Below are 7,336 nucleotides of genomic sequence, written 5' to 3'. Positions count from 1 at the left end.
TCTCTCTCTCTCTCCCTCCCTCCCTCCCTCCCTCCCTCCCTCCTCTCCCGCTCTCTGTGTCTGCCACATGTGTATATGTGCTCTTGGAGGTCAGAAAAGGGCGTTAAGTCTCCTGGAACTCAGGTCCTCTGGGACTGTTGTAATTACTCTAAATGCCTGAAACAACTTTCCAACCCAAACTATTTTCTTTATAAATAACTCACTCTCCAGCATTTTTAAAAAGAAACAGAAAGCCAACAGATACAGGTAGTGATATTGCAGGGTTCCCAGGAACATCTTGCATGAGTTCCCCGCTTCCACGACACCACGGTGGCAGGTGCTGAACATCTCCTGGTCACCTGTGATGTATCAAATCCACAGATATCTCTGGAGAGACACCTCTGCAGGGTTGTTTGTTTGTTTTTCCCATTCCTCACTAAAGATGCTGTTGAGCATCCAGGCAGAGTACACAGTATTGGAAATGAAAGACATTGTGGCCTGATCCCCATCTTCCGGGCACTCACAGACCCTGCATGAGCACCCACTGGGGGAATCTCAGACGTCAGCAATGGATATTCCTCACTGTCAGTATCTTCCATTCTTGTTGCTAGAAGTAAGTCACTCCATGTAGCTCATACTCAGAGAACAGATTGACCACATGAATTACAAAGAACATGTGAACCTATTTAAAAACTGCCACAGGAGAATAGTGGAGAATAGCAAACAGCTAACGGGTCCTAATCTTAGATGAGTCGCCACCTCTCTAGTTCAATCTCTCTAACACGACTTGTGCTATTGTATGCCATCACAGGGCATGGGCACTGGAATGGAATCTAGCCATACCATTTCATGTCTGCCAGCCTCAGTTTCTCTGTATGTACCCTTACCTACCTCCTAGCGATATGGCACAGTGAATGGTGGCCTGTAAACTCAGCAAGTGCAGAGGCATCTGGTTACTAGAGAAGGCGAGAGTGTCAAGGAGGCTCTTGGTGGTCACTGAAATTGAAGAACGAACTGGAAGAAGAGATTTGTCTCCTTCACACAAAATCTCTTGCAACTGCATAGAAGATTGTCTCAGCTTTAGTTGTTTTCACTGGGTAAGAAACCTTCTCTGAACATAACTAAGAATTTTGAACCATAGGAAATATCCAGCTATTCCTAGGATTGAACTGTGACTCCAGAATGAGGTTGAACACTCTTTCACCTTGACCAATATTACTCCATGTTGTAAGCTGCCAGAGGGAGAGCCTCTATGCAGGACTGCAACATGGTAGAAGGTTCTGACACCATGTCTATGTCAGTCTGGGAGACAGACCAGATATAACCTTCCACCAGGGGACAGAAGATCAAAGCTCAAAGGCTAGCTTGCTATTGGACCCTAGCAGAACCAACTTAGATGCAGGAAATGACATTAGCTCGATGTGACACCAGCTTAGAGCTGACAACATAGGCTTTGTGTGTGTGTGTGTGACAGGCACATTTATTCCTTAGTTTTTCCTATCAGACTCTTCCCCTGGGAGGACAAGGACTCCCATTTCCGTCCTATCCTCTCCAGTTAGAGGCCTCCATGAAGGCCACATTCCCAGAATACCTCTGTACCATTGGGTACAGACTGGGAAGAGCCATGCGTGCTTTCCCACATCTAGACTTCTGCAGACCTCAGTGTGAATTGGTCAGATGAAGGGTTCAGCCCTGATCTGCCCACATCAGAGGACAGAGTGTGATCCTGGGTGGCTGTGGAGTTAACTACTGCTGTGTAACAAGCCATGCAGACATAGTGGCATGAATTAAAATGAATCTGTCACTGTGAGCAAGAGTCTGGGAGACAACAGGGATCAACCACGCTGTTTTCACTTGGGGTCCGACCTGGTTAGAGTTGGATGGTACCCGGGCCCTGGCAATCTCAAACGCGTTGTTGGTCATATCCAGCTTCTGTGTAGAGAAAGCTCAGGCATTCGGGGATTCTAGGTACCCCCTTCCTCTTCTCCCTCCCTAGGGTCTTCTCTCCAGGGCAAACAACCTTCTTCTGGACATTTGAATCACCTAAGGGAGAGTCCTAAGAAAGACATCAGAAGAACTTGGAACTTGCTGAGTGTCATCACTGAGTCTCAAATCAAGGATGGCCATTGTCAAGGATGGCCATTGTCAAGGATGGTCATTGTGACGTGGCCTTTAGGAATGAATATCAGGGAGGGAAAAGCAGGGCTTCTCTTCAGGCCTTTCCTGAGCACTGTGGGGGCATTGACTCAACTGCCTGCTTCTGCTGCCTGCAGGGCCAACAGGAATAGGAACAAGCAGCCGAAACTGCACCCGAAGCCAAATGGAGCCCTCTCTTGGTGGTGGCTTTTTGAATCACCAGATTGTCTAGTTTTTCTACGAAGGCTAGAAAAATCAGTTTCTTCAAGGAGAAGCTTTTGAATTCTTAGCTGGTACAAACAAACAAACCAATCAACAAACAAACCAACAAACAAACCACTATCACCAACTGCAGAGGCTACACAAGCCCAGTCTGAGGTGATCAGCTTGTGCCTCTGGTGGCCTGGGAAGGTCAGCATGGAATAGGAAGTGTTCACTTGCTGCCCTGAGGTAGTAGGGGAGAGATGGGGAAGAGAGGTCTTCATAGAAGAGGAGGCCATGTTTTGCCTGAAAGACCTTCCATTCGCACGGGATGGCTTTTGGAGGGTGTGGCAGGCTGGTGAGGCCTCGTGCACAGAAAGCAGCTATAGACTTCCACATTCTCCTGTGTTCTGCAATCTGCTCTCTGCCACCTCCCTCAGCAAAATATGCCTTCAAGAAAGACCCCAAGCCTAGCTCCATGGCAGCCGCCGCCGCCCCCCAGCTTTGGTTTATGTGGAGCAAAGGCCTAATGGAGCCCAAAGAGAAAGCTCTCACATTCCCATTTCCAGCACCAGCTGGCAGCTGTGACAGGATTCCAGGCGATGACCTCACAAACCTGTGCACTGTCATTACCATCCCCGGTGCTGCCAGCCGGAACAGTAGAACCCCCCACTTCAGTGTGACCTACTTCTGGCTCTGAAATCACACTCCTAGATTGCCGCCTCCTTCACTCCAAAGAACGCGTTCGTAGGGAGAGCACATTAAAGAGTCTCCGCCCCTCACATCCCACTGAAAGCAAAATCACATTGCAAGCAACCGTAGCTAAGTGTGGGGGGTTGGAGAGAAAGGGCAATGACTTCCATGGAGGCAGGGATTGCTCTCTGGGGAGTAGACAGACACATAGTGGCAAGGAATGAGGATGTGGGCCGCACTGCTCAGCTTGGTTCCTCAGACAAAGGGCTCAAAAGAGCATCACACTGCATATTGGTTAGGATGCTCTACAGGAACCCCGATTGGATGAGTATCTGTTATGCAGCACCTTGATTAGATTTGCTTCTATGACAGACACAGTCCAGCAATGACTGTCTGCATCCTACCAAGGCTGAAAACACAGTTGCTGCTTCTCAGTCTACCAGGCTGGATACCTCAGCAGTCCCAATCGAATCTAGTGCTGAAGGTTTGAGGAATTCGAGAGAGTCACTGGTGTTCTGTCCAAGAAAGATGGGTTCCAAGGTCAGTAGCAAAATAGGGACACATTTATTAGCAAGAAGCAAAGGCAGTCTGGGAGTGGTGATATAGGACTTTACAGTGAGTTTGAAGCCAGTATCATCTACATACATATGGACCTCCAGGACTATATAGGGAGAATGATATGTACATGTATATGTATGTTTATGTGTGTCACATATATGTGTGTGTGTATACATGTGTGTGTACGTATGTGTATATATATGTGTGTGTGTGTGTGTGTGTGTGTGTGTGTGTGTATGCCAGGCAGGTAGATGACTTCCTCTGACCTCTTTCTGGTTTACTGCTGCTGACAGGTACTGTCCACTCTGTGGGAGAACCTTTTCTCAGTGAACTCTTTCTGGTAACTCTTACAGTCCTGCCCAGAGAGAGGTCTGTTTCTTAGTTTACTCGAGAGCCAATCAAGTTGATAACCAAGATCAGCATCACACAGCAAGAGCCCGAATCATGTAATCACACATTTCCTGTTCCAACTTCCTGGTTTCAACACTTCCAATAGTGAGTGTTCAGAGATGAGGTCTGTAAAAGGTTGTGGGTAGATCCTAATTCAGGCTGGCCAGAAGTGTCCTCAGGGAGGGTGTTTGAGTTTGAATCTGAACCTGATTTTCCCCAAGGGCCTGGTGTGGATGGTGTCCTGTCCACATGGCACCTTTGAGAGTTGGTGGACCTTTAAGAGGTGGGGCCTCATAAGAGTTTTGTAACTTACTCTCTGGGGGTGTTGAAAAGAAGTGGGACCTGCCTCTTTTTTCTTCCTTTCTTTGGGCTCTGAGGTAAAAGGGATACTTGCTCCACCTTTCCACCTTGATGTCCCTCTAGAGACCCAGAGCAAAGGGCTAGCTGACCACCTCCCAAAATGAGCCACAGTGACATATTTTCCCCTGTATATATCGGTTTTTCGCAGAGATTTGTCACAGGAATAGAAATCTGGCTGACAAAGGAAGGTTAGACACATGGGAAAACACCAGAGGAACACATGCACAGAAGACAGATCATGTGACCAGGTAACAAGAGGGCAGCTGCCTGCAAGCCAAGGAGAGTGGCCTCCCAGGAGCCAAACTTGTTAACACCGTGGTCTCAGATGTCCAGTCCCTAGAACTGTAAGAAAGTAAATTTCAGTTGTTTAAACTGCCCAGTATATGGTATTTTGTTATGGGAGCTCTAGAAAACCAGTATAGACATCAACAAATTTTTATTTTATTTTTTAAGTTAACTGGGTAGGATAAGTCAGCTGGTTTCCATTGCTGCTGCTGGTGTCAGGAAGCACAGAGCCAAATGACCAGTTGGAGTGACCTCAGTGCCTGGAGCCAGTCCACATCGGTGGGATAGGATATTGGATCAGTATTGGAGTGGGGGAGTGGTAAGTGAGGGGCATGGGGAGTGGGAGCATGGGAATGGGGGCATAGAGAGTGGGGGCATGGGGAGTAGGGAATGTGGAGAGTGGGGGCATGGGGAGTCAGGGGCATGGAGAGGGAGGGCTATGGTACATTCCTTGTGGATGATTCCCACCTCATAAAATGGGTTTGGTTTCTCTAGATCCCCATATCACAACTCAGCTTCACAGGTATGGGTGACATCTGGGACATTTATATTCTAAAGTGTGTATGCTGGCAGTGTATACGTGCTCTGAGACAGAGCTACGGGGTGCCCACACATTCACCTTTCTCTACTGGACACATAAAGGACATTTTCATTTTTAGATTTATTTATGTGTGTGTACGTGTGTATATGTATGTGTGTGTATGTGTGCATGTATGTTTGTGTGTATATGTGTGCATGTGTATGTATGCATATGTGTGTACATGTGTGTATGTATGAGTATGTGTATATATATGTGTGTGTGTATATATGTATGTGTGTATATATGTATGTGTGCATATGTGTGTACATGTGTGTTTGTGTGTATATGTGTGTATGCATGTATGAATATGTGTATATATGTATATATATGTATATGCATATGCGCATATGTGTGTACATGTATATATGTGCATATGTGTGTACATGTGTATATGTGTATGTGTGTGTATGTATGCATATGTGTATATGTGCAGATAAGTACATGTGTATATATGAATATGTATGTGTACATATGTGTATATGTGTGTGTACACATGTAAGTACATGTGTATGTACGAATATGTATGTATGTGTATCTGTGTGTATATGTATGCATGTGTGCATATGTGTATACATGTATATGTGTATGTGTGTGCATGTATAAATATGTGTATGTGTGTGTATGTATGTGTATATGTATGTGTTTGTGTGTATAGGTACATGCCCATGGAAGTTAGAAGAGGGCATTGGATCCCTGGAGGATGTTCACATGGAACTACCAGTATGGAAACAGAGGAAGGGGAATGCTGGTGTGTAGCTAGCTTTCTCCTGTTTCCCCTTTCATTCAGGCTGGGCCCCAGCTCATGGCATGATGCCGCCCACATTTAGAGAGAACCTTTTTTTCCTCAGCCAAATCTCTATGGAAACACCCTCACAGACACATCCAGAAGTGTGCTTTCTAGATAACTGGAAGTGCAGTCAAGTTGACAATCAAGATTAGCTCTCACCCCACCCAGCCCAGCTGAGTTCAGGTTCCAGACATTCCTGCATGGGACCCAGACTCCTGGGGAGAAGCACAGCCGTAAAACAATGGCTAGAATCCACACGTGGTCAGGGCTGCCAGCTGCTCCAGATGTCTACAGTCATGTTCCATATGTCTGCCATCCCATGGTATGGCCTATGGTGAAGCTTCCTTAGTTCAGAATGGTTTCCAAGTATGTGTCCCCCCTCTCTCCTCCTCCAGATTCCATGGTTACCACTTTCAGTGAGGAAAGTAAAGTTGGGTTGAGCACTGAGCACTGGGCCCAAGAAGAGAAGCATATTGATATGTGTGAGCACTACCAAGAACAAAGCCTTCGTGATAAGGAGAGCATTGCCGAGGGAGCACTACCCTCTGTTCTCACAAGGAGGGTTACTGCCTACATGGCCTTGCAAAAGGAGCACACTTCTGAGGGGAGCACTCTTGAGAACACCTCAGATTTGGAGCACACTGCTCAGGGGAGCACTCTTGTATCATTAAGCTCAGGGTGGCTATCAGCTTCAGGATGATGGTAGAAGATGCTGCCTCAGGGCAGGGCTCCCAGGATCCATGAGATCATGGGCCAGGCAGTAGCACTTAGTGTTATCCCTCAATTCCTCAAGGTGGGTATAATTAACATAATGGGCTCCAAGTTCCAAACAAGGAGAAGGGACAAGTGTCCTGGTTTTCAGAGCTGTAGGGAATGGAAGTAAACACCGGAAAAGATGTTCTCTGGGGCCCAGGGGCCAGGTAACTACTAAGACAATGCCTCATATTGGAAATTGAGAGCGGGGAATGGTTTCACATACAAATTCCCATCACAGGACAAATGTATAAGCACATGTGGCATGCTCAGTCAGGAATAAAAACACATGCATCCATTTGTGTGGTTTCATTTGCATGGAAGTCAAGTGTTTGGGAGAACCCATACAACGTGTATTAGTCAGTTTTCCATACTTGTGATGAAGTCTGTGGAGCTGTGTGCTTTTTTACAATATGAAATTTTTCTAGCTCACAGGTATGGAAGCCAAAAACCCATGACCTGATGACTCCATCCGTACCACCCCTGCTGAGAACCCTCTTGGCTGCCAGATGGCATTGGGGAGAGTTAATGGAAGATGAAGAGGTCACATGGTAGAAAAGGGAACCAGAGAGAGGTGGGAGGAGCCAATCAGGCACCTGCAGGCTTTATTTATT

At 46.6% G+C, this 7,336-nt stretch overlaps 1 long non-coding RNA gene across 1 annotated transcript in view; it reads left to right on the top strand.

Moving 5' to 3' along the window:
- Window positions 1-7,020, top strand: part of LOC114628767 — a 23,390-nt gene extending 16,370 nt beyond the window's left edge. Inside the window, exons 2-4 of the long non-coding RNA XR_003712531.1 lie at window positions 4,466-4,661; window positions 4,771-4,921; window positions 6,365-7,020. This is a non-coding gene — a long non-coding RNA (uncharacterized LOC114628767). The remainder of the gene's footprint in view (window positions 1-4,465; window positions 4,662-4,770; window positions 4,922-6,364) is intronic.
- The last annotated feature ends 316 nt before the right edge of the window (window positions 7,021-7,336 follow it).

The sequence above is a fragment of the Grammomys surdaster genome, unplaced genomic scaffold (assembly GCF_004785775.1).
Source record: "Grammomys surdaster isolate TR1022 unplaced genomic scaffold, NIH_TR_1.0 271, whole genome shotgun sequence".
Taxonomy (NCBI): Eukaryota; Metazoa; Chordata; class Mammalia; order Rodentia; family Muridae; genus Grammomys; species Grammomys surdaster.
Note: the sequence above shows the minus strand (reverse complement) of the source record. Positions and strands in the feature narration are given on the sequence as shown.